We start from the raw sequence: 26,883 nt of genomic DNA, 5'->3' as shown, positions 1-26,883 counted from the left end.
AATGATACTTGTATTATTTGCACTGAAGATTGTGAATACACGAAGCGCTCTGCTTTGATAATTTTTCTTCCGTGGTCAACCTTGAATATGTATATATATATATATATATAATATATATATAATATATATATATAAAAATATATATATATATATATATATAATATATATATATATATATATACATACACTCGCACACACACAAATAGTTATACATATACATAACTACTGTACGTATAAATAAGCATATACTATATATATATAATATTAATATTGAAATTATATATGTATATATATATATAATGTGTGATGTGTGTGTATATATATGTATAATATGTATATGTGTATATATATAATATTTGTATATATAATATATATATATATTGAACATTTTTAGATGCTCTGCCAATTGATTCGAACCCTGACCTGTACGTGTATAATCACGAAGTCAAAACGCTAGCGACTGAGCTACGTGCCATGGTTCAAAAGGACTGTACAAGTACCCGACCACACTTCATGTAACATCAGAAGACGTAGTCTCATTTTCATCCAATCCCCGTATTAGGCGAGCCCTGCGACACGTTGTGTATGTATAGGGCAGATTGAACATTATTCGAAGCTCTGCCAAGGAATTCTAACCCTGACCTGTGCGTGCATAATCACGAAGTCAAGACGCTAGCGACTTTATTATGGTAGATACAAATGAAAGATAGTTATCCAAGTACTTTTGATTATAATGTTTCAGAATATATATTGTTATAGGGGTCTATCTGCAAAAACCTTAGAGTTCGTGAATAATCACTAACCTAACCATACCCCACCTAACTTTAACCCTTAACCCTAACCAAAATATATACATGTATATATATGTATATATATATATATATGTATATATATATTGAAGAAATGTAGTTATTCAAGTACATAGAGAGATAGGGTTTCAGAATATATATAGTTATGGGGTCAATCTCCAAAACCCTAGGAGGAGTTCATGAACAAACAGACAGACAAATGAAAGGTAGTTATCCAAGTACCTTGGGTTATAAGGTTTCAGAATATATATGGTTAATCTAGGTGGGGCAATGTTACTAGTGGGGTCCCCCAGGGCTCGGTTTTGGGTCCCTTGTTCATTATGTACATAAACGACATAGACGACGGGATAGATAGTGATGTTAGTAAGTTTGCGGACGACACTAAGATAGGACGCCTAATTAGGTCAGGAGACGACGCAGAGATTCTGCAGGATGATCTTAATAAATTGTTCACATGGTCGGTGAAATGGCAAATGAACTTCAATATCTCTAAGTGTAGCGTGTTAAACGTAGGGCTACACAACCCCGAAAATAGATACTACTTTGATAACACGTTTTTAGAGAAAACTGAGTGCGAGAGAGACTTGGGAGATCTAGTGAGTCCGGACCTTAAAACCAGAAAACAGTGTATTTGCGCCAGGAATAAAGTTAACAGAGCATTAGGTTTCATTGCTAGGACGTTAACGAATAGAAGTGCAGAGGTAATTATTAAACTCTATCTAGCGATAGTTAGACCCATCCTTGACTATGCGGTACAGTTTTGGTCTCCGTCCTACAGAATGGACATCAGTTCACTAGAATCAGTACAGAGAAGAATGACCAAAATGATACATGGACTCAGAAATTTGCCATATGAAGAAAGGCTTAGGTTCTTTAACTTACACTCTCTGGAAAGACGCAGAGTGCGGGGTGATCTAATAGAGGTGTTCAAGTGGATCAAAGGCTTTAACAAGGGTGATGCAAACAAGGTCATCATATTAAAATAACAGGGCAGGACTCGCAGTAATGGTTATAAAATGGACAAATTTAGATTTAAAAAGGAAATAGGCAAGAATTGGTTTACTAATAGGGTGGTCGACGAATGGAATAAACTTAGTAACCACGTAGTAAGCGCTGAAACTATCAGTTGTTTTAAGAAACGATTAGACAACTTTATGGATGGGGATGATAGGTGGTGATGGATACGGAGCTGCCTAGTGTAGGCCTTATGGTCTCTTGCAGTCTCCTTCATTCTTATGTTCTTATGTTTACACAGAAGTCGTAATAGGTACTGCATCAAGCTGAATTTGTAATAGGCACTGAAATGTGCAGAAGTCGTAATAGGTACTGCATCAAGCTGAAGTTGTAATAGGCACTGAAATGGGCAGACGTCGTAATAGGCACTGCATCAAACTGAATTTGTAATAGGCACTGAAATGGGCAGACGTCGTAATAGGCACTGCATCAAGCTGAATTTGTAATAGGTACTGAAATGTGCAGAAGTCGTAATAGGCACTGAATCAAGTTGAATTTGTAATAGGCACTGAAATGTGCAGAAGTCGTAATAGGCACTGCACCAAGCTGAAGTTGTAATAGGCACTGAAATGTGCAGAAGTCGTAATAGGTACTGCATCAAGCTGAAGTTGTAATAGGCACTGAAATGGGCAGAAGATGATGCATCACTGAAACAAGGTGCAGTCCGTGGTTCGCGGTTAGGCACCGAGCCAGGAAACTCGGGCCGACAGCGACACAAAAGTTGGCACAGATTTAAGAGACGTTTTGGAAAAGACGACAACTAAAGTACAATGGGCCAAAAAGTCGTTCTTATTAATATTGATATTAGATATTCGACCAAAAGTTGTACTTTTGAAAAGCAAAAACTGTCGAGAGTTATGGCTAAAAGTTTCTGCGATTAAATGATAAAATTCAACCTGGTCGTTAGCTTAACTAGTTAATCTTATCTGGATTACTGGAAGGTCTATAAAACCTAGTTCTCAAAAGTAAAAATGAAAAAAACTCTTGCCAACTATTTCCTAAGAGAGAAAAAATCTAACAAAAACTAGTAGTTAGTGATTGTATTTTTAGCGATCCTAATTAGTGTTGAAGTGTTCTACAGGAAGCGAACCAACAGGAACACATAAATATGGGAATTGAGAGAACTCTACATACGAGTCACTAATAGCAAGGGGAGTGTTTTCCTCTTTTGAATAAAATCGTAAGGCGTCAGTCGATACGATTTTTTTTTGTATTCTTGAATAGTATTGAGAGAGAGATAGGGGAGAGAGACAAGGGACGGAAGGAGAGAGAAGAGAGGAAAGAGAGAGAAGGGAAGAGAGAGAAGAGAGGGAAAGAAAAGAGAGAGAAGGGGGCAGTCAAATTGACATCGAGACCTTCGAATAATCGCACGCACACACACACACACACACACACACACACACACACACACACACACACACACACACACACACACACACACACACACACACACACACACACACACACACACCTCCCCTCTGCCGTGAGAAGTTGCCCCTCAGCTGAATAAAATCGCCTTGCGGCTGCCAGGATAAAAGCTATAAGGTGCTACATGTGGTGTAGACACTGCTCTTATGGACTGCTATTTACTGGACAGTCTCTCGCCGCTGTAGTTTGGGCCTGCCCCCCCCCCTCTCTCTCTCTCTCTCTCTCTGTATCTATTTCCTGTCTCTTTCTCTTTGTTCTCTTTTATCTCTATCTCTTTCTCTGTTTACCCTCTCTTTACCCTCTCTCTTTCTCTCACCTCTTTTATTCTCTCTTACCTCATGTTTTTCTCTCTGTCTCGCTCTACCCTCTCTCTCTCCGTACTGGTCTGAGACGTAATACATTTCAGGCAGACATGTTTTGGCAGATTAGTAAGATGGACTTCCTAACTAGATTGGGTTTGCGAAAGTTGTTCCGTGTGACGGTTATTAAGTGGCGATCCGTCTCCCCGAACGACGCGACGTCGACGCGACGTCGGCGCCGCGCCGGATGGAGCAGAGTTGGAAGCTGAACTTGGCAGATCGATGTGAAACGACCACAAGAAATTGAGGAACATGAATCGTCACTCTCCGATGACGTCGGTAGAGTGGAGGGAAGGTACGGTGTGTTCGCTGCGATTACACAGGTCAACAAAGAATTGATCCCAAGGAAAACAATAGCTGTAACTTGTATGTTTTCGCATACAGAATCCAAAAATAATATCCATTTTTCCCCCATCAACCAAAGTTTTTTTGTTCTACGGTATGTTACGTTACGTGTGTTACGTGGGATAAATTTCAATTAAGCGGTTGGCAACAGTGAGTTTGGCAACACTGCGTGAGATTGTTTATGCACTTTCAGCCAAGCTGTTCTTCAAGTGAACCACATTTATTGAGTCAGGGAGATCTGAATGATCTTGTGCGTGCGGGATTTAAACTTGTCAAGAAAATCAATCTCAACTTTTTGCTTCCAGGTTAAATGGTTGGAATCTTCTCTAGAAGTAGTCCAAAATTAGTTTTTTATCGTAAGCGACATTGTAATTTTGAACAGTTTTTCTCACTTGAGGATGCTTTGGTGTTTTGCAATGATGTGTATTCTGTTATGGAAGAACTTAACCCTAAATATGACAGGAATGAGTGGCGCATGTTTGTTGACTCTTCAAGAGTGAAACTGAAAGCTGTTTTGCTCCACAATGGAAATCAATTTCCTTCTGTTCCTCTAGAGTCCAGTGGTTCTTAACCCGTGGGTCGCGACCCAAATTTGGGTCGCCAAGCCATTTTACTGGGTCGCTAAGGGTTTGCAGAAAATAATTACTTTCCCACCACAAATTTATTATAATTATATACTGTAATAATTAAAATACATGATGCCTAGTTTTAGGATTCTAAGCAGACCATGATTAAATAAAAAATAAATAAAACCCGCTTTTAAAAGCATAACCATATTACTTATAAAGACAATTCGTATATCTATGTAGGCTTGGGTCGCGATGCTTGATTTGTGCAAAATTTTGGGTCGCTGCCAAAAAAGGTTAAGAACCACTGATATATACATATATATATATATATATATATATATATATATATATATATATATATATATGCTTATTATACATACAGTATGTATATATAGATATTTGTGTGTGTGTATATATATGTAATATATATATATATATAATGTATATATACATATATATATGTATATATATATATACATATATTTCTAAATAGAAATGTAGTAGCACATTTGTAAATAACACACAGGAACCCACAGTCGGAGAAAGAATAAACTTCGAATTAATATTTCTAAAGGGCAGTGGACACCTGACATAATCTCACGTGCAGCAGTAAATAAGCTGGTGCGGACGTTACATCCTCCCCTCTCCTCACCCTCTCCCTCCTCCGCTACCCCAGTTTGCCCCACGCCTGAGTGAGGTCAACTGTCCACATCTCTTCTTACTGTAGTTTATAAGTCCCCTCTGTTCTCTATCTTATGTACTTTCCTGAAGAGGGCTACAGTTGATAGCCGAAATATAGGATTATTCTTTATTCGAAGTCTATTCTTTCTCCGACTGTGGGTTCCTGTGTGTTATTTACATATATATACATATATATATATATATATATATATATATATATATATATATAATAAATATATACACATATATGCAAGGTTGACCACTAAGAAAAACTATTAAAGCAGAGCGCTTTCGTGTATTCACATCTTCAGTGCAAATAATACATGTATTATTTGCACTGAAGATGTCTTCGTTGTTGTTGTTCTTCTTCATCACCTTCTTCATCATCTACTCCGTCTTATATATATATACAGTACATATATATATATATATATATATATATATATATATATATATATATATATAGAGAGAGAGAGAGAGAGAGAGAGAGAGGCGAATCGCTAGTGGCAGCGTATATCATACAAATATTTTTCAACAGTCTTCCTGGGATTCGAACCGACGCCTCTCTTGACACGTGTGACCGTGGGAAATTATTTGTATATATTTATCTCTCTATCTATCTATCTATCTATATATATATATATATATATATATATATATATATATATATATATATATATATATATATATATATAATATAGACGGGTGTCATCAGCAACAACAGAAACTCCAGCATCACCACAACCATCACTACCTCAAGCATTATCACCACCACCACCACCAACATCATCATCATCATCATCACAACCACTGCTGCCACCACCACAACCGTAACCACCAACATGAAAAAACTACTTATGAAACAAAGACATACGAACTTAGAAACAAGAATGTGGGCTGCATGAGGACCTCCGAGGAAAGCCGCTCGTTTTTCACTCGTGGGCGGAAGTGGGCGTGGCCAGGCAGGCGGAGGTGGGCGGGGCTTGGGTACGAAGAACTTAACAGGGATTATTGTGTTTATAGGTGCAGACACTATCTCCCCGCTCGCTTCTCGCTTGGTGGATAATGAGGGTAGGTGTGGTCTGTAGTAGGTGGGTGATTACACACATTTACATTAATACTTACACACGTGCGCGCCCGCACACACACACACACACACACACACACACACACACACACACACACACACACACACACACACACACACACACACACACACACACGCTCACTTGGTGGCGCGGTTGATAGAGTCCCAGACTGTCAGTAAGGCGGTGCCGGCGGTACCTGGTTCGAATCCTACCCAGGGCTGAAATTATTTCAATATAGCTGCTCTTGGAGTCGTCACTCCAACTCTCGTGGGCGGGGAGTTGGGTGTGTGTGTGTGTGTAAGGTCATAGCATTACCCATAGATCGGTCATACAAGCTCTGAGCTCTCTTCCGTGAGGGAAATAACTGTCGATCACGAGTCCAACACGTGATCCAGAGACCAAGGTGAATCACACACACACACACACACACACACACACACACACACACACACACACACACACACACACACACACACAGGCACGCAGATGAGATTATAGTAAACAAAAATTTTCCAGTTACTCCACAAAAATTGTTTGACTTTGAAAACTTTGAAGAAGAAAATTTTCTTTCCTTCATTCTCAGTAAGAGAGAGAGAGAGAGAGAGAGAGAGAGAGAGAGAGAGAGAGAGAGAGAGAGAGAGAGAGAGAGAGAGAATAGCCAGGCTTGGTAAACGTCGCCTTCAAGTCGTGTCTTCTCACATATCCTGTACTTATGGTTTACTGTTTATCGTCGTTCTGGAGAAGGCCACTCCTAACACTAAATTGTATCGCTAAGCATCCACTAACTCCCACTAAGTTTCGGTATTTGGATCCACTTGTGGCCCTCCGTGGTCCTATAGGACCATATTGTTCAACCAGGGGGGCCCGCCCCCCTATGGCCCCCCTCCCCCCAGGAACTTCCCAAGGGGGCACACAGGACGGAGAATTCAACATTTGACTTTATTTTCCGTTTTGCAAATATATTCGGCTTTCTTTTTATTTTGTGTCATGTCTCCACAGTGGAAACGATCTGATAATGAACAGCAATATCTGTGGAAAGGAAATCTTTTGTTAATAATTCTTACATACAAACGTAAAATGGCTAAATCCCGTCTAATCCCATATCAAGGGAACCCGTGAATATACAAGTCGATGTTGGGGGACCCACAAAGCTTTGAAGGTTGAGAAAGTCTTCCTTGGCTTGTCCATGGACAAGAGCTTATGAACCAAATTCTTGAGGATTATCCCCAAGTTGGGCTACAAGTCTTGGTTGTATTTATTCGTCCCCTTTGTTGAAGACTTGGCGAGATGCTGGGCCAGAAAGATGGCCCGGGGGTCGGCCGTATATTGTACCAAGTTCTGACATTATGTAGCCGTACCCTAAAAGTTGTAAAAGGTCTTGTTTTATGAAGTCAATTTTGATCCGTTACGAAACTTTAATAATTGTTGTTGTTAGTATTATTATTTATTATTAATCATTATTAATTATTATTATTTAATTTTATAATTATTATTATTATTTGATTTTATTATTTTTTAATTTTATTATTAATTATTAATTATTATAATTATCATTATTATTATTATTTAATTTTATTATTATTATTATTATTATTCAATTTTATTATTATTTTCAATTTTATTATTATTATTATTATTATTATTATTATTATTATTATTATTATTATTATTATTATTATTATTATTATTATCATTATCATTATCATTATCATTATCATTATCATTATCATTATCATTATCATTTAGTTTTATTATTATCAACTTTTGTTTTTCTTCGGTAACTGAATCAGTCAAGTCGTTATCGCCTTTAGGGTCGATAATCATTAAATCATTGATGGAGCAATGACCTTTAAGAGCAAAAGATTACCCGTTCGATAGACGCATTAGCTCGGTGACGTCGCCTTCCCTGAAGAAGATCGTTCCACGTTAGCCAGAATGAAATCAGTAAAGGTCTTCGCCTTTTCGAGAGAATCCGAAGCCTTTGATGACTGAAATAGCCTGGCGTTAAACGGAATAACATAAATATACAGGCTACTGAGGCGAGTCACACAGCTCGTAGGAAACGTGAGGAACAAATCATACGAGAACTGCTTAAAACATTTGAACTTAATATTTCTTAGAGAGAGAGAGAGAGAAAGAGAGAGACTGGTGGATGTGGTGAGTGGATGTAAATGCAAGGCTTTAAAATTTTAAAGAGAGTTGATAAAATTATAATAGAAAAATATGTATATCTTCTCACTCATTAATAACTGTACGAAAAATAATAGCCTCATTTCCCAGAGCTAAATGGCCAGGAGAAAAATAAATAAATAAATAGATAAACAAATAAATAAATAAGTATACAAATAAATAAATATACAAACAAACAAATAGATTAATAAATAAGTAATCATCATCACTTTAAGGTATTTTACGTCCTGACACTCCCAACGTCATCATTGATCTTGACGATACAGCCGACGTTGTGACGTCATATCACGAAGCCCAGTGACTCATCCGTGACGTCAAAGGATGACTCATCCGTGAGGGCGACCCTCTGGAACCTAAACGACGCGACACAAAGGAGGAGGGCAAAGGATTCAACAGTTTGTGGAGGAGGAGAAGGAAGAGGAGGAAGAGGAAGAGGAGGAGGCAGGGGAGTAGGAGGAAGAGTATGAGTATGAGGAAGGGGAGTAAGGAGGAAGGGGATGGAAAAGAGGAGGATAAGGAGAGGGAGGGTGAGAATGAGGAAGAAGAGTTAATGGTATGGGTGTGGTAGCGATGGTGATAGAGGAAGAGGAGTCTCAGGAAAGAGAGGAGGAGGTTGAGGAAGAGGAGGAAGAGGAAGGGGAGGAGGATGAGGAAGGAGAGGTTGAGGGAGAGGAGAATGAAGAATTGATGGTGGTGGTATTGGGGGATGGTCGTGGTGGTGGAGGAAGAGGAGGAGGAGGAGGAGAGGAAGAGGAAGAGGAAAAAAAGAGAATGGGTGGTGGGATTATGTGTGTGTGTGCGTGTGTTTTGTGTGTGTGTGTGTATGTTGTGTCTGTGTGTGTGTGTGTGTGTGTCTGTAAACAAAATATTCTACGGCGAGAAAGACGTCAGAGAGAATCATCTCCCTACCGCCCATCTGGTGGAGGAACCCTGAGGGGCTGACACTTGGTCCCCGGGCTAGATGGCGCCGGACAGTATGGGGCCAGACAAGATGGCGCCTAACAAAATGGCGCCAGACAAAATGGCGCCGTGAAGGGTCCTCACTCTATCCCGTCTGCCGAGTAAAATGACCTGTTTTAAACGTCACTAATTGATTAAGCGATGAAGTTTTAACCAGTTTGGTCCAGGGAGGAAGAGGAAGAGGAAGAGGAGGAGGAGGACTAAAAGGAGGACGAGGAAGAGGAGACGAAGGGTAGGAGGAATAAAAGGGGAATGAGGAGAAGGGAGGAGAAAAGAGAAATAGCACTGAGGGTGTCTTTAGTGGGAGGAGGAGGAGAAGGAAGAGGAAGAGGAGAGGAGAGGAGGAAGTTGACACATGGAACTTGTTGCTCTCCCTCTTATGCATGAGGAGGAGGAGGAGGAGAGGAGGGGGGGCACTCTCTGATTGACTTGTAATATGGATAGGGATCGCCGCCCCGCCCCCCTCCGACAGCTGACCCGACTACAATAGTCTCTCTCTCTCTCTCTCTCTCTCTCTCTCTCTCTCTCTCTCTCTCTCTCTCTCTCTCTCTCTCTCTCTCTCTCTCTCTCTCTCTCTCTCTCTCTCTCTCTCTCTCTCTCTCTCTCTCTCTCTCTCTCTCTCTTTTCTCTCTCTTTTCTCAAAGTGAAAGTAATACCAAGTTGTAATCACGTTATCAATCTATCTGTCTCTCCTTTCTCTCCCTCTTCTCTCTCCTTCTTCTCTCTCTCTCTTATTTCTCTCCTCTTTCTTCTTTCTCCTTTTCCCCCTCTTTCCTCTCTCTTCTCTCTCTCCTCTGTCTCCTCTTTCTCCTCTTTCTCCTTTCTTTCCCGTCTCTCTCTCTCTCTCTCTCTCTCTCTCTCTCTCTCTCTCTCTCTCTCTCTCTCTCTCTCCCCTCCCTCTCTCTCTCTCTCTCTCTCTCTCTCTCTCTCTCTCTCTCTCTCTCTCTCTCTCTCTCTCTCTCTCTCTCTCTCTCTCTCAAACTTACGGGATTATATTGACACACCTGTTTACACAACATACACGTGTGAATAATTTATACAACTAAATAAATATAATGATATTGTTAAACGAAACTTGCCTTGATACAATATACTATATTTTCCAATGTATAGTGTGATGTGTTTGTCTTACGATTCCTAACATAGTTATGAAGACGAAACGGTTTTATTTATTTATCAGTTGTTAATCATTGACTCATAATTTATTTATTTATTTATTCATTTATTTATGTATGTATGTATCTATCTTGATACACCGTAGTACTGTATATTTGCGAATACTGTATATTGTTTCGTTCATGTTTTACTCTTCGTAACGTGAATAGGTAACATGTTTATGTTTTACTGTTGGTAACTACGAAACAGAATGAAAGTTGAAACGTGTAGAAAGAAACTCATCTTGCTCGTGAAACGATAGGACATTGTAAGAAACTTAAGATCATAAGAATGAAGGAGACTGTAAGAGGCCATAAGGCCTACACTAGGTAGTTCCATGTCCATGACCACCTGTCATCCCCATCCATAAAGTTGTCTAACCTTCTCTTAAAGCAACCGATAGTTTCAGCGCTCACTACATGGTTACTAAGTCTATTCCATTCGTTAACCACCCTATTAGTAAACCAATTCTTGCCTATTTCCTTCTTAAATCTAAATTTGTCCAATTTAAATCCACTACTACGAGTCCTCTCCTGTTGTCTTAATATGATGACCTTGTTTGCGTCTCCCTTGTTAAACCTGAAGACAAGAAATCGATGATGACACGCGATACAAGGAACAGACACGTGTACACTAAAACGAAAGTGTGTTCAAATTACAGAAGACTGTAATGAATAGGTCTGTAACCCCGGAAGAACCAAGACTTACACCAAGACTTACACCAAGACTTACACCAAGGCTACTACTTACAGCTGGTCCCATTGCCCACCAGGGTCGTGGTAAGGGCCGCTTGTTAGGGCGGTGTCTCACTGTTCGGCCCTGCCGTAATGGCTTGTTGTCTGAAAGTCTCCATTATGAGTCATTAGACCCCAAAGGTTATGAGATTCTGTTAACCAGGTGCTAGTTATATCAAGTTATGACTGTCGCCGGGTGATTTTATTAAGGTAATTGAACTTGCAAAGATAATCTCGTCGCCTCTTGTGACACACACATGGCTCGCCAGATGGCTGGACATCTGTGGGTTGTGGGGAACCACCTGGTGGATTGTGGGGAACCACCTGGATTACGGCAAAGAACTTCCTGGTTCTTGAGGAGATACCACCCGTTCACCTTTCCCTCTTCGGTCGCTCCTGGATTCTCTTCCCTTCCGCTTTGCCTCCGGGAGGAAGGTGGGCTTGCAAGAACGCGGTTGTCTTTGTCACGTGCCCATACCCTCTCAGTTTTTTTTTAATTGTTTTACGGAAGAACACTATTAATCTTGTCACTTTTTTTTTTTTTTTTTTTTTTTTTTTTTTTTTTTTTTTTTGAGCTAATCTTGTCATATGCCCATACCGTCTCAAATTTTTGGAATTGTTTTTCGGAAGAGTTTTATAAATCTTCTCACGTACCCATACCGTCTCAGTTTTTTTTTTTTAATTGTTTTACGGAAGAACGCTATTAATCTTGTCACGTGCCCACACCATCTCGGGTTTTTGACAATTGTTTTACGGAAGAACGCTATTGATCTTGTCTCAGGTTTTTGAAATTGTTTTTTGGAAGAGCTTCATAAATCTTGTCAGGTTTTTGAAAACTGGTTTTTGGAAGAACGCTATTAATCTTGTCATGTCCATACCATCTCTTTTTTTTTTTTTTTTTTTTTTTTTTTTTTTGAAGAGCTTTATTTAAATCTTGTCACAAGCCCATACCATCTCGGGTTTTTGAAAATTGTTTTACGGAAGAACGCTATTGATCTTGTCTCAGGTTTTTGAAATTGCTTTTTGGAAGAGCTTTATAAATCTTGTCAGGTTTTTGAAAACTGTTTTTTGGAAGAACGCTATTAATCTTGTCACATGCCCATACCATCTCAGGGTTTTTTTTTTTCTTTCTTTTTTTTTTTTGAAGAGCTTTATTTAAATCTTGTCACATGCCCATACCATCTTAGGTTTTTGAAAATTGTTTTTTGGAAGAACGCTATTAATCTTGTCACATGCCCATACCATCTCAGGTTTTTAATTTTTTTTTTTTTAAGATCTTTATTAATCTTGTCACTAGCCCATACCAACTCGGCTTTTTGAAAAGGGGCTTCAGGAAGAGCGCTGTTAATCTTGTCACATGTCCATACCATCTGAACTCTTTGAAAGAGGGGTGTGTGTCCATCACTTGCATACATTAACTGTCATTGTAACTTAGAACAACCAAACCCACACGAGAGAGAAAGCAGGGCAAGAGGAGTCGACGGGCGGTGTCCAAATGCATACACAGCTTAATGTCTCTTCTTTCTCACTCTCTCTGTCTCTCATCTTTCATCTCTCTCATGTCTCTCATCTCTCGCTCTCTTATCTCTTATCTCCTATCTTTCTCATCTCTCTCCGTCTCTCATCTCTCATCTCTCATGTCTCTCATCTCTCATATCTCTATTTCTCATCTCTCGCTCTCTTATCTCTTATCTCCCATCTTTCTCATCTCGCTCCGTCTCTCATCTCTCATCTTTCATCTCTCATGTCTCTCATCTCTCATATCTCTATTTCTCATCTCTCGCTCTCTTATCTCTTATCTCCTATCTTTCTCACTCTGTCTCTCATCTCTCATCTTTCATCTCTCTCATGTCTCATCTCTCATATCTCTATTTGTTATCTCTCGCTCGCTCATCTCTTGCTCTCTTATCTCTTTATCTCCCATCTCTCTCATCTCTCATATTTTTATCTCACTCTGTCATATCTCTCATTTTTCTCTCATCTCTTTCTCATATCTCTCTCATTTCTCTCTTATCTCTTTCTCATATCTCTCTCTCATTTCTCTATCTCTCTATCATATCTCTATCTCAATTCCAACTTAGATTGTACCAGATGTATATTTACACAGATGTTGACATAACACACACATGACTATTGTACAGTAGAGTTCGCTTGTTCTTGTCACATGTCCGTACCATCTCAGGTTATTTTTGAAAAGAGGTCTTGGAAATGAATAAAATCACCCGGCGGCAGCCAGGATAAAGGAAGAAATACCGTCTGGTACGGAAGGAGTTAACGGGGGTTAAAGGTTTAATCTGGTTTAAGCTAAATCAGGTTTATGCTTAAGGTTTATGGGGTCCTGTTTGTAGTGAGTAGTTTGAGCCTACTTCCTGGTAGCGAGTTTAGTGGTTGTTAGCTTAAACTTGACCTAATTAAGTTTAAACGCATTCCCAAGAGTCTACGCACGCACACACACACACACACACACACACACACACACACACACACACACACACACACACACACACACACACACACACACTGTATCAGTATGGCGTTACCGGCGGTACCTAGTTCGAATCCTGCCCAGGGCTGAAATTATTTCAGTATCGCTGCGCTTCGAGTCGTTACTCCAACTCTCGTGGGCGGGGAGTTGGGTGTGTGTGTGCGTGTAAGGTCATAGCATTACCCATATATCGGTCATACGAGCTCTGAGCTCTCTTCCGGGAGGGAAATAGCTGTCGATCACGAGTCCAACACGTGATCCAGAGACTGGATGACACGTACACACACGCGCGCGCACACGCACGGACGCACAGATAAATTTGATTAATAAAAGCAGAGACGGGTCCCACGAGCATAGCTGTTATCTTGTTTAATGCAATTAGGTAAATTCGTGCACACGCATGCGCGCACGCACGCTCCCTTTGAGTTCTCATTCAAAGACTTTAAATATTTATTTCAAATTTCTTTTTATTCTTTTTTATCATTTTATTTGTATTTGTATTTGTTCGTATCAGGTTTTTATTTTAATTTTTTTGTAATTATTTTTTCGTATATTTGTTTATTTGTGTATCTGTTTATTTATTTGTTTATTTTTAGTCAAATATCTTCGAAAAATAGTCCGGAGTTTTGTTTCTTTAAGAGCGCGACACCCGGAAGAGCTGTTCATCTCTCTTTCTCTCTCTCTCTCTCTCTCTCTCTCTCTCTCTCTCTCTCTCTCTCTCTCTCTCTCTCTCTCTCTCTCTCTCTCTCTCTCTCTTCCCCCGTCTCTCTCTTCCCTCCTCTCTCTTTCCCTCTCTCTATATATCACTCTTTCTCTCTTTTTCTCTCACTCATTTGCTCTCTTTTTCTCTCACTCATTTTCTCTCTATATATCTATATCTCTTTTTCCCTCTGTGCATATATCTATCTCGCTCTCACTTTCACTTTCACTCTCTCTCTCTTGTTCAATCTCCTCTTTTTCCCTCTGTCTATCTGTCTCCCTCTCTATCTCTCTTTCTCACTTTCGCTCTCTCTATCTCCCTCTCTTTCTCTTCCTCTGTCTCCCTCTTTCTCTTTTTTTCTGTCTATATGTCTATCTCCCTCTCTTTTTCCATCTGTCTATTTATCTATCTGCCTCCTCTCTCTCTCTCTCTCTCTCTCTCTCTCTCTCTCTCTCTCTCTCTCTCTCTCTCTCTCTCTCTCTCTCTCTCTCTCTCTCTCTCTCTCTCTCTCTCTCTCTCTCTCTCTCCTCTCTCTAAAAATGACCGTAATACCAAATTGTAATCATGTTATCAAACAATGGCGGTGGAGAAGGTGGCTAAAGATCTTGTCGATCATTCAGCACAAAACGAAGTACAAAGATAAAGAAAACGAAACAATAAAAAGAAAACGCGAATCTCTTCGTTATTTGAAGAAACCTACCTGGACGAAAGAAACTCGTTTCTTTACGACCTTGTAAAATCCACCTCAGAGGTTAAGGAGACTAGTACGAAACACTCGTCATTTACGATCGCCCTCCTCCTTCTCCTCGTTCCGGGTTTCCAAAAGTTTTCGTTCAGGTAACCCGACAAAGCCTTCTCCTGTCCGAACCATTTTGGAAACGGAGGCAGGAATTGTTGTCCTGAGGGGATCGTTGCGTCTCATGAGAAATGTTGGAAGCCGCTGGCTGGCCAGGGAGTTGAGGAGGACCAGCGAGCCACGAAATCAGTGTAATGTCCAAGTAATTCCAGTTATGCTGTATTATTGTTCAGTCAGGGGTGACTGGTTTTATTCTAGGGCGATATATATAATATATGATATATATAATATATATATACATATACATATATATATATATATATATATATATATCAACCACAATGCACTTTAATTCTAAGCCATATAGGCGCATGCAAAAATTGTAACGTGGTACGCCCGAGGACGTTACAATTTCTGCATTCGCCTATCTGGCTTAGAATTAAAGTGCATTGTGGTTGATAAAAATGTATCTCTAATCACTGGGATTCATTCAGTGTTGTACATATATGTATATATATATATATATATATATATGTATATAAATATATATATATATATATATATACATATATGTATGTATATATATGAGTGGAAGGGCGGTGAGCTAAACACAGAAAACATTTGGAGTTTTATTCACTGACGTTTCGTCCTTACCAGGACATTCTCAAAGTACATACACGTCCTGGTAAGGTCTTCCATGCTTCAACACACACACACACATTTATATATATATATATATATATATATATATATATATATATATATATATATATACATACATATATATATACATATATATATGCTAATAAGAACACGGGTACGTGTGTTCACTTATGCAAAATAGACCACTTGAAAAAAAAACTAACGAAGCAGAGTGCGTTCGTATATTACTTTTTGCACAGGATGTAATATACGAAACCGCTCTGCTTCGTTAGTTTCTTTTTCCAAGTGATCTACTTTGCATATATATATATATATATATATATATATATATATATATATATATATATTAATGGTATATATGGGCAGGAGATTTTCTCTTACGCATAACCTATTGAAAGTGATGGGTAGTTGTGCGCTACTATTTTCTTGAGAGTATTTTCCATGTGTATTACTATGGACTTGTTCTCCTTTGGAAGAAGGCTTAATACATACACGTGCATTTGTGTGTATGTATGTATATATGTATGATAATGATAATGTACCTACCTGCATACATACACCAGTGTTGGGGAAGGGAGATGGGATCCAATTGCTATTCTATAAACACGTATACGCACACGTATGTATGCATGTATGTTTGTGTGTGTTAACTTAATGTGATATAGCTGATTGAAACCACAAGCTATTCCAAATCTTTATATGATAGTTGAAGAAAAAAAAAGAGACGGGACTCCACGATTATAGCTCATTTCCTTCACTTCACAATGAATCAGTTAAACAGAGGGAATGGACAAAATGTGTAGAGAAAATCTATTTGGGACGGGAACGCGTCTCGAAGCCACAAGAAAAAATATGAAGAAAGAAAATAAGATAGATAAATAGATAAATAAGTCAAATAGAGTAATAAATAAATGTCTGAAGTTTCTATATTTTTCTGTACAAAATGCGAAGTCATGAAATAGTCTAAAGCCAGAGGTTCTCAACCTTTTCTCCGTTTTCTACGGACCCCGAGAGTCACCAGACCATCGACCCGTATCTCCATTAACCCGACACAGAAACCCGAACGGATATCAAATGGTTAAATATATATAATGGCACCGCAGTAGATATCAAAGGGTTCAAATTATAACGACTTTATTCATCAGTTAAGCATTAACATAAAGACTAATCATGTACAATGTTTTCTCTCTCTGTAGATTCAAATGTTTAAGTAATCTTTCGCTTGTCATCTAATTACCTCGTGGAAACCGTCCCGAGAACACCTGGTTTAAAGGATTTGAGGAGGATATAGACTTAGCTAAATCCAGAAGCATGTTTATAGATAAGTGTGATAGATGATAATAGGAGATAATGGCCTATGGTCACAGCTCAATTAGTTTGCACTACAATCAGGCAAATAGACTTTCTTTACCTTATGATTTCTTCCTTCCCCGTCTCGGTCTCTCAATTTCTATCTGTCTCTCTATCTCTATCTCTTCCTGTCCTCGGTAGCTCTTCCAAAATCTGTCTCTTTCTCTTTCTATGTTATTCATCCCCCTCTCTCTCACTCTCTCTTTCTCTCCTTTTCCCTTTCCTTTCCTCTCTCCTTCTCCTTCTCCCTCTCTCTCCTTCTCCCTCCCTCTCTCTCTCCTCTCTCTTCTCCTCTCTCTCTCCTCTCTCTCTCTCTCTTCTCTCTCTCTCTCTCTCTCTCTCTCTCTCTCTCTCTCTCTCTCTCTCTTTCTCCCCCCCCTCTCTCTCTTTCACTCTCTTTCTTTCTCTCTTAAACTCACACACAAACACACACACACTCGTGGACACAATTTGCCGGTGTATTGGATAGCGTTACGAGCCGCCAACCTTAAGGTACCTAGTTCTCGGCCGTATTGCGTCGTAAAAACGAGAGCACGGCACTGATGTCTAAGTTTGCCTCATTCAGGGCTCGAAAGCTTCAACTGCGTAACCGTAAGCCGTTACTGTATCCCATGAGTAAAGGGGAAAGTTTTGTGTAAAGTCACAGTGTTACCCATAGATCAGACACCATGAGCTGTGAAGCTCTCTTCCGTGGGGTAATAGCTGTCGGTCACGAGTCCAACACGTGGTCCAAGACACATGGTGAGTCACACACATCTCCATGCTCAAGGGGAACAGTAACGGCTTGTCATGTCAGCAAAAAATTTATACGCCGTGAATACGGCACGATCATGGTACCTCACGCGTGGGAGTTCACGACACTAACAACCACTTTCGTAATCGACAAACGAACTTGCAATCTCACTCGATATATGCAGATAAGATTTGAGCATATTTGGAGAAAAGTACTGAATATTTTTTGGCAAAACGTATTTAGTATTTTTGGCGAAACGTATTGAACGTTTTTGGCGAAGGTATCGAACATTTTTGGCGAAACGTATTGAGCGTTTTTGGTGACACATAATGAACGTTCTTGGCGAAACGTAATGAACGTTTTTGGCGAAACGTCTCCCACAGAACGTTTTTAGCGAAACGTCTCCCACAGAACGTTTTTGGCGAATTTTCCCCACTGAACGTTTTTGGCCAAAAGTGGCGAAACGTTACCCAGTGAACCTCTTTGGCGAAACGTTTCAAGAGTGTGTGTGTTGCACAAGACAGTTGCGTCTGTGTGTGTGTGCGTGTGTGTGTGTGTGTGCGTGTGTGTGTGTGTGTGTGCGTGTTGCCTAGGTCCAGCTATTGACCGTCAGAAAGCCACCAGACTTAGTACTCTGCTCTGTCCTACTAACTGGCCTAGATGTAGTTATTATGTAATTATTATTTTAATTATTATTTAATCTTAAATCTGATTTTTTAATCAATATTTTTTGATTATCATTCAATTATATGCAATTGTAATTATTAATTGCATTGTTAGATTATCATTTTAGTTATTTAATTATCTTCTATTCTTTTTATATATACTTCTTAATTATTATTTAATTTTATTTAGTTTTAGTGATTATTGTTTATATCATTTAAATACTGTTTTAGTTATTGCTTAATTTTAAATATATTTTTTATTTAATTATATACATTTACTTCGTTTTTTTATTTTATTTAATTGTAATCATTGTTTTTAACATTGTTTAATCATCATAATTATTATTTCATTTTGGTTCCATATTAAAGAAAATATATGTATTTAATTATTATTTGATTTTATTTAATTCTATTAATTATTATTGACCTTATTACATAAACCCACCCTCCCTCATCCCACCGGAAATTATTATTTTTTTTATCTGATTTTAATAGTCGTTTCTAACATCTAATTGTTATTATTTAATTTCAGTTCCAAATTTTTGAAAAAAGGTTTTTTAATTATTACTTGATTTTATTTAATTTTATTCAGTATTATTGACCTTATTACATAACCCCCACCCCCGTTACTCCCGCCGGAAATTATTTATTATTATTTATTAAATATTTATTATTTAATTTCAGTTCTGAATTAGAATTATGATTTGATTTGATTTAATTTTATTCATTATTATTGACCTTATTAACACCCCTCTCTCCCCACCGGAAATTAATTTTTCTGTCTGATTTAATCGTTTTGATATTTATGATAATTGTTCAATTTCAGTTCTAAAAAAAGAAAAGGAATATATATATATATATATATATATATATATATATATATATATATATATATATATATATCTATGTTATTTTATTTGATTTGATTTCATTTTATTCATTATTATTGACCTTATTACATAACACCCCCCACCCTCCCTTCCCTCCCCCCACCGGAAATTGATCTTTTTTATCTGTGTGACGTAACAGGGGAAACTCATAGACGCGTCTTGCTGTAGAAAGCTCTTACGTAAAGGATTGTAACGGGGGGGGGAGAGGAGGGAGAAGGGGAGAGGAGGGGGAGAGGCCCTGGGGAAGGGGGGGGGACGAAGGGGGGGAAGGGGGATGCGGAGGGGGATGAGTGAAGCTTTGCCGCAGTGTGAAGTTATCGACTCCCCACCCACTCCCACTCCCACTCCCACTCCTCTCCCTTCCTCCTCCTCCTCTCCCTTCCTCCTCCTCCTCCTCTCCCTCCTCCTCTTCCGCCTCTCCCTCCTCCTCCACTCCTACTCTCCCTCCGCCCCTCCCTCCTCCTCCTTCGCCTCTCCTTCCTCCTCCTCCTCCTCTCCTTCCTCCTCCTCCTCCTCTCCTTCCTCCTCCTCCTCCTCTCCTCCTCTCCTAGTCTCCCTCCGCCGCCTCTCCCTGCTCTCCTACTCCTCTCCCTCCTCCTCCTTCTCCTCCTCTCCCTTCTCCGCCTCTCCCTCCTCTTCCGCCTCTCCCTCCTCCTCCTCTCCCTCCTCCTCCTCTCCCTCCTCCTCCACCTCTCCTACTACTCCTCTCCCTCTTACTCCTTCGCCTCTCACTCTTGTTCCGCCTCTCCCTTCTCCTCTTCCGCCTCTCCCTCCTCCTCCTCCTCTCCCGCCTCCTACTCTGCTGTCTCTCCCTCCTCCTCTCCTCTCCCTCCTACTCTCCCTCCTCCTCTCCCTCCTCCTCCCCTACTTTCCTTCCTACTCCTTTTCCGCCTCTCCCTCCTCCTCCTCTCACTCCTACTCGTTTTTATTTCCCTTCTTCTCTTACTTCTCTTCCTCTTCCTCCTCTTCCTTCTTTCTCTTCTTCCTCCTCATCGCCCTTTACTTCCTCTTCCACGTCTTCTTTCTCCTCCTCTTTATCCTCTTCTTCCTCATCTTCCTTCTCTTGCTCCTCCTCCTTCTTCATCCTCTTCCCCCCACCTCTTCCACATCGTCTTCCTTCCCCTCGCTCTCCTCCTCTTCCTTCTTCTCTTTCCTCTCCTCCTCTTCCTTCCTCCACCTCTTGTCCCTTCTACTTCTTCTTCTTCCTCCTCTTTCTCTCTTCTCCTCTTCCTCAAGCTCATCGTTCTTCGTCACCAGCTTCTTTTCTTCTGCCTCCTCTTCCTCCTCCTCCTTCTCTTCTTCCTCCTATTCTTCCTCCTCCTCCTCCTACTCCACCTCCTCCTACTCCACCTCCTTTTTCTCCTCTTCCTCCTCCTCCTCTTCCTCCTACTCTTCCTCCTCATACTCCTATCCCTTATCTTCCTACTCCCCTTCATCTTCATTCTCCTCCTACTCTTCCTCCTCCTCTTCCTCCTCCTCCTCCTCTTCCTCCTCCTCCTCCTCTTCATCCTCCTACTCTTCCTCCTCCTACTCCTATCCCTTATCTTCCTAGTCCCCTTCATCTTCATTCTCCTCCTACTCCACCTCTTTCTCCTCCTCCCCTTCATCTTCCTCCTCCTCCTCCCCTTCATCTTCCTCCTCTTCCTTCTCCACATCCTCTTGCTCATCCTCCTCCACCTCCTCTTCCTCCACTGCCTCTTTAATCTGTTCCCTCTCAATCCTCCTCCTCCTCCTCCTCCTCCTTGTCCTCCTCTTGGTATATAGAGCTGCAAGCCATTACCTTTGTTGTCGGACACACTTTGCCTCTCTTTTCCATCGTCAATGGGGAAACTTTCTCTCTCTTTCTCTTTCGCGCGCGTGCTCTCTCTCTCGCGCTCTCGCTCTCTCTCTCTCTTGCTCTCTTTCTCGTTCTCTCTCTCTCGCTCTCTCTCCCGCTCTCTCTCCCTCTATCTCTCTCCTTCCCTCTCTCTCTCTATCACTCTCTCTCCCCCTCCCCCTCCCTTTCTCTCTCTCTCCCTCCCTCTCTCCCTCCCTCCCTCCCTCTCTCTCTCTGTCTCTTTCTCCCTCCCTCCCTCTCTCTCTCTGTCTCTTTCTCCCTCCCTCCCTCTCTCTCTCTCTCTCTCTCTCTCTCTCTCTCTCTCTCTCTCTCTCTCTCTCTCTCTCTCTCTCTCTCTCTCTCTCTCTCTCTCTCTCTCTCTCTCTCTCTCTTACCCCTTCGTTTCTTCTTTGCGTCTTTTTCCTTCTCCATGTCCTCCCTTTTCCATCTCCTCTTCCTCCTCCTCCTCCTCCTCTTCCTTATTCTCCTTTTTCTGTCCTACCACTTCGTGTTTCCTCTTCGTCTTTCTCCTCTTGTTCTTCTTCTTCCACCTCCTCTTCTTCCTCCTTTTTCTATGCCCCCTCTTGCTCTCCTTCCTCTTCGTTTCCCTCCTCCTCCTCCGCCTCCTCCTCCTCCTCCTTCTTCTCTTCCTACTTCCACTTTGTTACTTTTTCCATTTTCTTGTTTTTTCTTCTTTTTCTTTAATCTTTGTTTCCTCTGTCACTCCTCTTACCCCCTTTCCCCCCTTTCCCCCCTTCCACTCCCCCTCCCCCACCCCACACCATTCCCCCTCCCCCTCCCCCTCCCCACACCTTCCCCCCTCCCCCTCCACTTCCTCCCCCCTCACCTCCCCACACCATTCCCCCTCACCCTCACCCTCCCCACACCTTCCCCCCTCACCCTCCTCTTCCTCCCCCTCCCCTTCTCCCCTTCCCCCTCCCCCCTCCCCCCTCCATTGCAGTATCCCAAGATTTACTGGTCCGTATCCCCAGTGTCCCGGAGATGGGTCGCCTCCCCCCCTCCTCCTCCCCCCCTCCTCCTCCTCCTCCTCCTCCTCCTCCTCCTCCTTCTTCTCCTCCTCGTTCTATCCCTCTTCTCCCTCTTTCTTTTATCCCTCCTCCTATCCGTACTCTTCTTCCTCCTCGTCCTCTTCCACCCCCTCCCCGTCCTCCTCCTCCTCCTCCCCGTCCTCCTCCTCCTCCTCCGCCTTCCCATCCTTTTCCTCCACCTCCCCTTTCTCCTCCCCCTCTCTTCCTCTTTTTTCTACTGATCCTCTTCCTCATTCTAATCATTCTTCCCTTTCTCTTCTTCCTCCTCCTCCTTCTCCTCCTCCTCCTCTTCCTTCTTTCTTCTGCTCCTCTTTCCCCATCTATTTCCCCTCCTCCTCCTCCTCATCTCTTCCTTCTACTCCTACTCCTTCTCCTTTCCGTACTTCTTCCTCCTCATCCTCATCCTCCTCCTTCACTTCCTTCTCTTACTTTCACCTTCCACCTCCTCCTTATCTTCCTCCTCCTCGTTTTCCTTCTCCTTCTCTTCCTTCTGCTCCTCTTTCCCCAATTACTTTTTCTATACTTCCTCCTCCTCCTCCTCCTCCTCCTCTCCCCATGATCCTTCTCCTTTTCATCTTTCTCATTCGTTTTTTTCCTCCTCCTCTTCCTCCTCCTTTTCCTCTTCCTCCTCCTCCCCTTCGTCCTCATCCTCCTCCTCCCCTTCGTCCTCATCCTCCTCCCCTCCTCTTCCTACTCATCCTCATCCCTCCTCTTCCTCCTCCTCCCATTCGTCCTCCTCCTCCTCCCCTCCTCTTCCTCCTCTTCCCCTTCGTCGTCCTCCTCCTCCCCTCCTCTTCCTCCTCTTCCCCTTCGTCCTCCTCCTCCCCTCCTCTTCCTCCTCTTCCCCTTCGTCCTCATCCTCCTCCCCTCCTCTTCCTCCTCTTCATCCACCTCTTCCTACTCATCCTCATCCCTCCTCTTCCTCCTCTTCCCCCTCCTCCTCCTCCTACTCCTACCTCCTCGCCGGAGCAGCAGCAGCAGCATCATCGTCTACATTCCGCTGGGGTACTGTTAATCAAGAGCCAGAAAGGTTAAGGTGGGAGGAGGGGGAGGGGCGACCTGACCGCGTCCATTTACGGAACGTCGCCCCTTTTTCCAAAATTCTTCGTTCGCCAGCACTGTTTTTATGAATAGCCCCGATGAAACCTTTTGGTAACAGAGACAATTTTTTTCGAGTGTGTGTGTATGTATGTATGTGTGTGTGTTTGTGTATATATGTGTGTGCGTGCGTGTGTGTGTGTGTGTGTGTGTGTGTGTGTGTGTGTGTGTGTGATCCACCATGGTCTTGGATCACGTGTTGGACTCGTGATCGACAGCTTTTTCTTTCCCGGAAGAGAGCTCAGAGCTCGTATGACCGATATATGGGTAATGCTGTGACCTTACACGCACCCCTCCCAACTCCCTGCTCACGAGAGCTGGAGTAACAACCCGCAGCGCAGCGATACTGAAATTATTTCAGCCTTGGGCGGGAGTCGAACCCGGACCGCCGTAGTGGCAGGCGAGAACTCTAACCACTGCGTCACGAGGTTGTGTGTGTGTGTGTGTGTGTGTGTGTGTGTGTGTGTGTGTGTGTGTGTGTGTGTGTGTGTGTGTAAACGTACCTTTTCGGTGTTTAGCTGTCCATGTATTGAGGCCATATACCGTACAATTGGGTGTTATTCCATACATGTTTTTACATTCTTTGATCGAAGAAGAGATGATTTGGCCATTATTATTTATTTATTTATTTATTTGAATGATTTATTTAAATATTCATCTGTTTACCTATTCGTTCATATATTCTATTTTTATATTTTGTTTTCCCGTTTGGTTATTTTTATATTTTATTTAGTTTTGTTTTTTCATTTTATATGTTTATCTACTTTTATTTATATATTTAGTTGTTTGGCTTTGATTCCATTATTGTGTTTTATCTATTAATTATTTTATTTGATCAATTTTTTTTATATATTTTTATGTATCTTTATATTCATGTATTTATTTATTGGTATATTTATTTATGTTTATTTATTTGTGTAATTATCTATGTTTGATAATATATTTTTAATCTATATTTCCACGGTAGCCCTCGAACTCAGATCGAGTGATGGGACCCATGTTGTTGTTGTTGTCACTCTCAAGGTCGACATTTTCTCGCCAAAGTTGTTTTTATTTCCCGCCAAATTGGGTCGTCATGGGGGGGGGAGCGCTCTCCCCCCCTTCCCCCCTTCCCCTCTACACCCCTTCCCCACTTCCCCCTTTTCCTCTCCCCCTCCCCCTCCCCCTCTTCCCCTCTACACCCCTACCCACTTCTCCCTCTCCCCTCTCCCCCTCTTCCTACTCTCCCCTTCGTTCCTCTCCCTCTCCCCTCTCTCTCCCCTCCCCTTCGTTCCTCTACCTCCCTTCCAACTCCCTCCCTTGTACCTCCCCCTCTCCCTCTCCCCTCTCCCTCTCCCCTCTCCCTCTCCCCTCTCCTTCGTCCCTTTCCCTCCCCCTCTCCCCTCTCCACCTTCCTCTCCCTTCCCTCTCTCTCGCCTCCTCCTTCCTCCCCCCCTCCCCTTCCTTCCTCGTCCGTGCTTATCTCCCCCCCCCCCGTCCCACCGACCTACAGTTCCATTTCTTCCCGAGGTGACCTGGTAATATTGTTTTGTCACGTTCCCCTTTTGGAACGCTCGAGTCGTACCCCTCCGGACCAGAGTCGCGTAGCAATCTTTTATGCTTGGAGACCAATCACTCGTACATAAAATAAATAATAATACGGTAATAATAATAATTAATAATAATAGTAATAATAATAGTAATAGTAATAGTGATGATGATAATGATACGGTAATGATAATAATAATAATGATAATAATAATAATGATAATAATAATAATAATAATGAATTTTGGCTTCTAGAATCCTCCGTTACTACTATTACTATCTTAAGACTATTCTATTTTCACCATGTCTTTGACTCCAGCTCTTCGGATAGAAGCCCTGGTTATCCCTCATGAAGTACTAAGGCTCGTTTCACACGGATCGACTTTTCGCCGTGCGCCGTCCACGACACGACGTCGTGCTCTCAAATGACCGTGGTTGTCTATGGACACTTTCACACGTGGTCGTTATTGTGTGAAAGCATCCATAGACAGCCATGGGGATGATTTGAGAGCACGACGTCGTGTCGTGGACGGCGCACGGCGAAAAGTCGTTCCGTGTGAAACGAGCCTAATACTTCAGGTTGCCATGGAACGAGAAATAAAGAAGAATTTGTCGAAATATTCATATTTTGTAAATATTCGTTTCGTTCCCAAAATTCATCGTCTTTGTAGACGTGGGGGTTCTGCATGTATTGGGAAGATAGTTTGAACGAAAAGAAAAGAGAAAAACGTTATCGTTTGTGTTGTAATATTTTTCCCCTTTTTTTCTATTTCGGGGTTGAGGATGGATGAATCCAATTATTTTATTTATTATTATTATTTTTTATTTTATTTATTTTTTTAATTATTTTCTATTTTAACATAGTACCTCCCTTCGTTTTTTCAACCTCACACACTCACTCACTTCCTTCTTCCCCTCTTTCCCCTCTTCCCACCTTCCTTCTTCCTCTCTTCCTCTTCCCCACTTCCCCTCTTCCCCCCTCCCCCCTTCTCCCTTTCCCCCTTCTCCCTTTCCCCCTTCTCCCTTTCCCCCTTCCCCTCTTTCCCCTCTTCCCACCTTCCCCTCTTCCCTCTTTCCCCTCTTCCCACCTTCCTTCTTTCCCCTCTTCCCACCTTCCTTCTTTCCCCTCTTCCCTCCTTCCCCCTTCCCCCCTTCCCCCTCCCCACTTTCCTCTTTCCCCTCTCCCCACCTTCCTTCTTTCCCCTCTTCCCACCTTCCTTCTTTCCCCTCTTCCCATCTTTCCCCTTTCCCCTCTTTCCCCTTTTCCCTCCTTCCCCCTTCCCTCCTTCCCCCTTCCCACCTTCCCCTCACCCTCTCTCCTCACCTTCCTTCTTTCCCCTCTTCCCCCTCTCCCCCTTCTTCCCCTTCTTTTCCCTCCATGGCTATGACACAGCGACAGCCCCTCCTATCCTTGTCAGCGCCCTATCATCTCTTCACCCTCCTCCTCCTCCTCCCCTCCTCTTCTTCCTCCTCTCCTCCTCTTCCCCTCCTCTTCCTCCTCCCCCTCCTCCCCTCCTCTTCCTCCTCTCCTCCTCTTCCTCCTCCCCCTCCTCTTCCTCCTCCCTCTCTTCCTCCTCCTCTCTTCCCTCCTCCTCCTCCTCCTCCTCCTCATCCTCTTCTCCTTTCAGCACATGAACGTACCAAAGACCCTCACGATTTAAGGCCGACCCACAAGGAATCCTGCGGTCAGAGAGAGAGAGAGAGAGAGAGAGAGAGAGAGAGAGAGAGAGAGAGAGAGTGCGATTCCCCCCTGTGAACCAGAGTTGGGTCCGATACCAG

General features: G+C 41.9%; 1 protein-coding gene across 6 annotated transcripts in view; it reads left to right on the top strand.

Annotated features, from left to right (window-relative positions):
* The window catches only part of LOC143041405 (uncharacterized), a 435,186-nt gene that overhangs the window by 235,537 nt on the left and 172,766 nt on the right, over window positions 1–26,883 (top strand). The gene's annotated exons all lie outside the window — the stretch shown is intronic.

Source organism: Oratosquilla oratoria, chromosome 31, assembly GCF_046742065.1.
Source record: "Oratosquilla oratoria isolate Oo_2021 chromosome 31, ASM4674206v1, whole genome shotgun sequence".
NCBI lineage: Eukaryota > Metazoa > Arthropoda > Malacostraca > Stomatopoda > Squillidae > Oratosquilla > Oratosquilla oratoria.
Note: the sequence above shows the minus strand (reverse complement) of the source record. Positions and strands in the feature narration are given on the sequence as shown.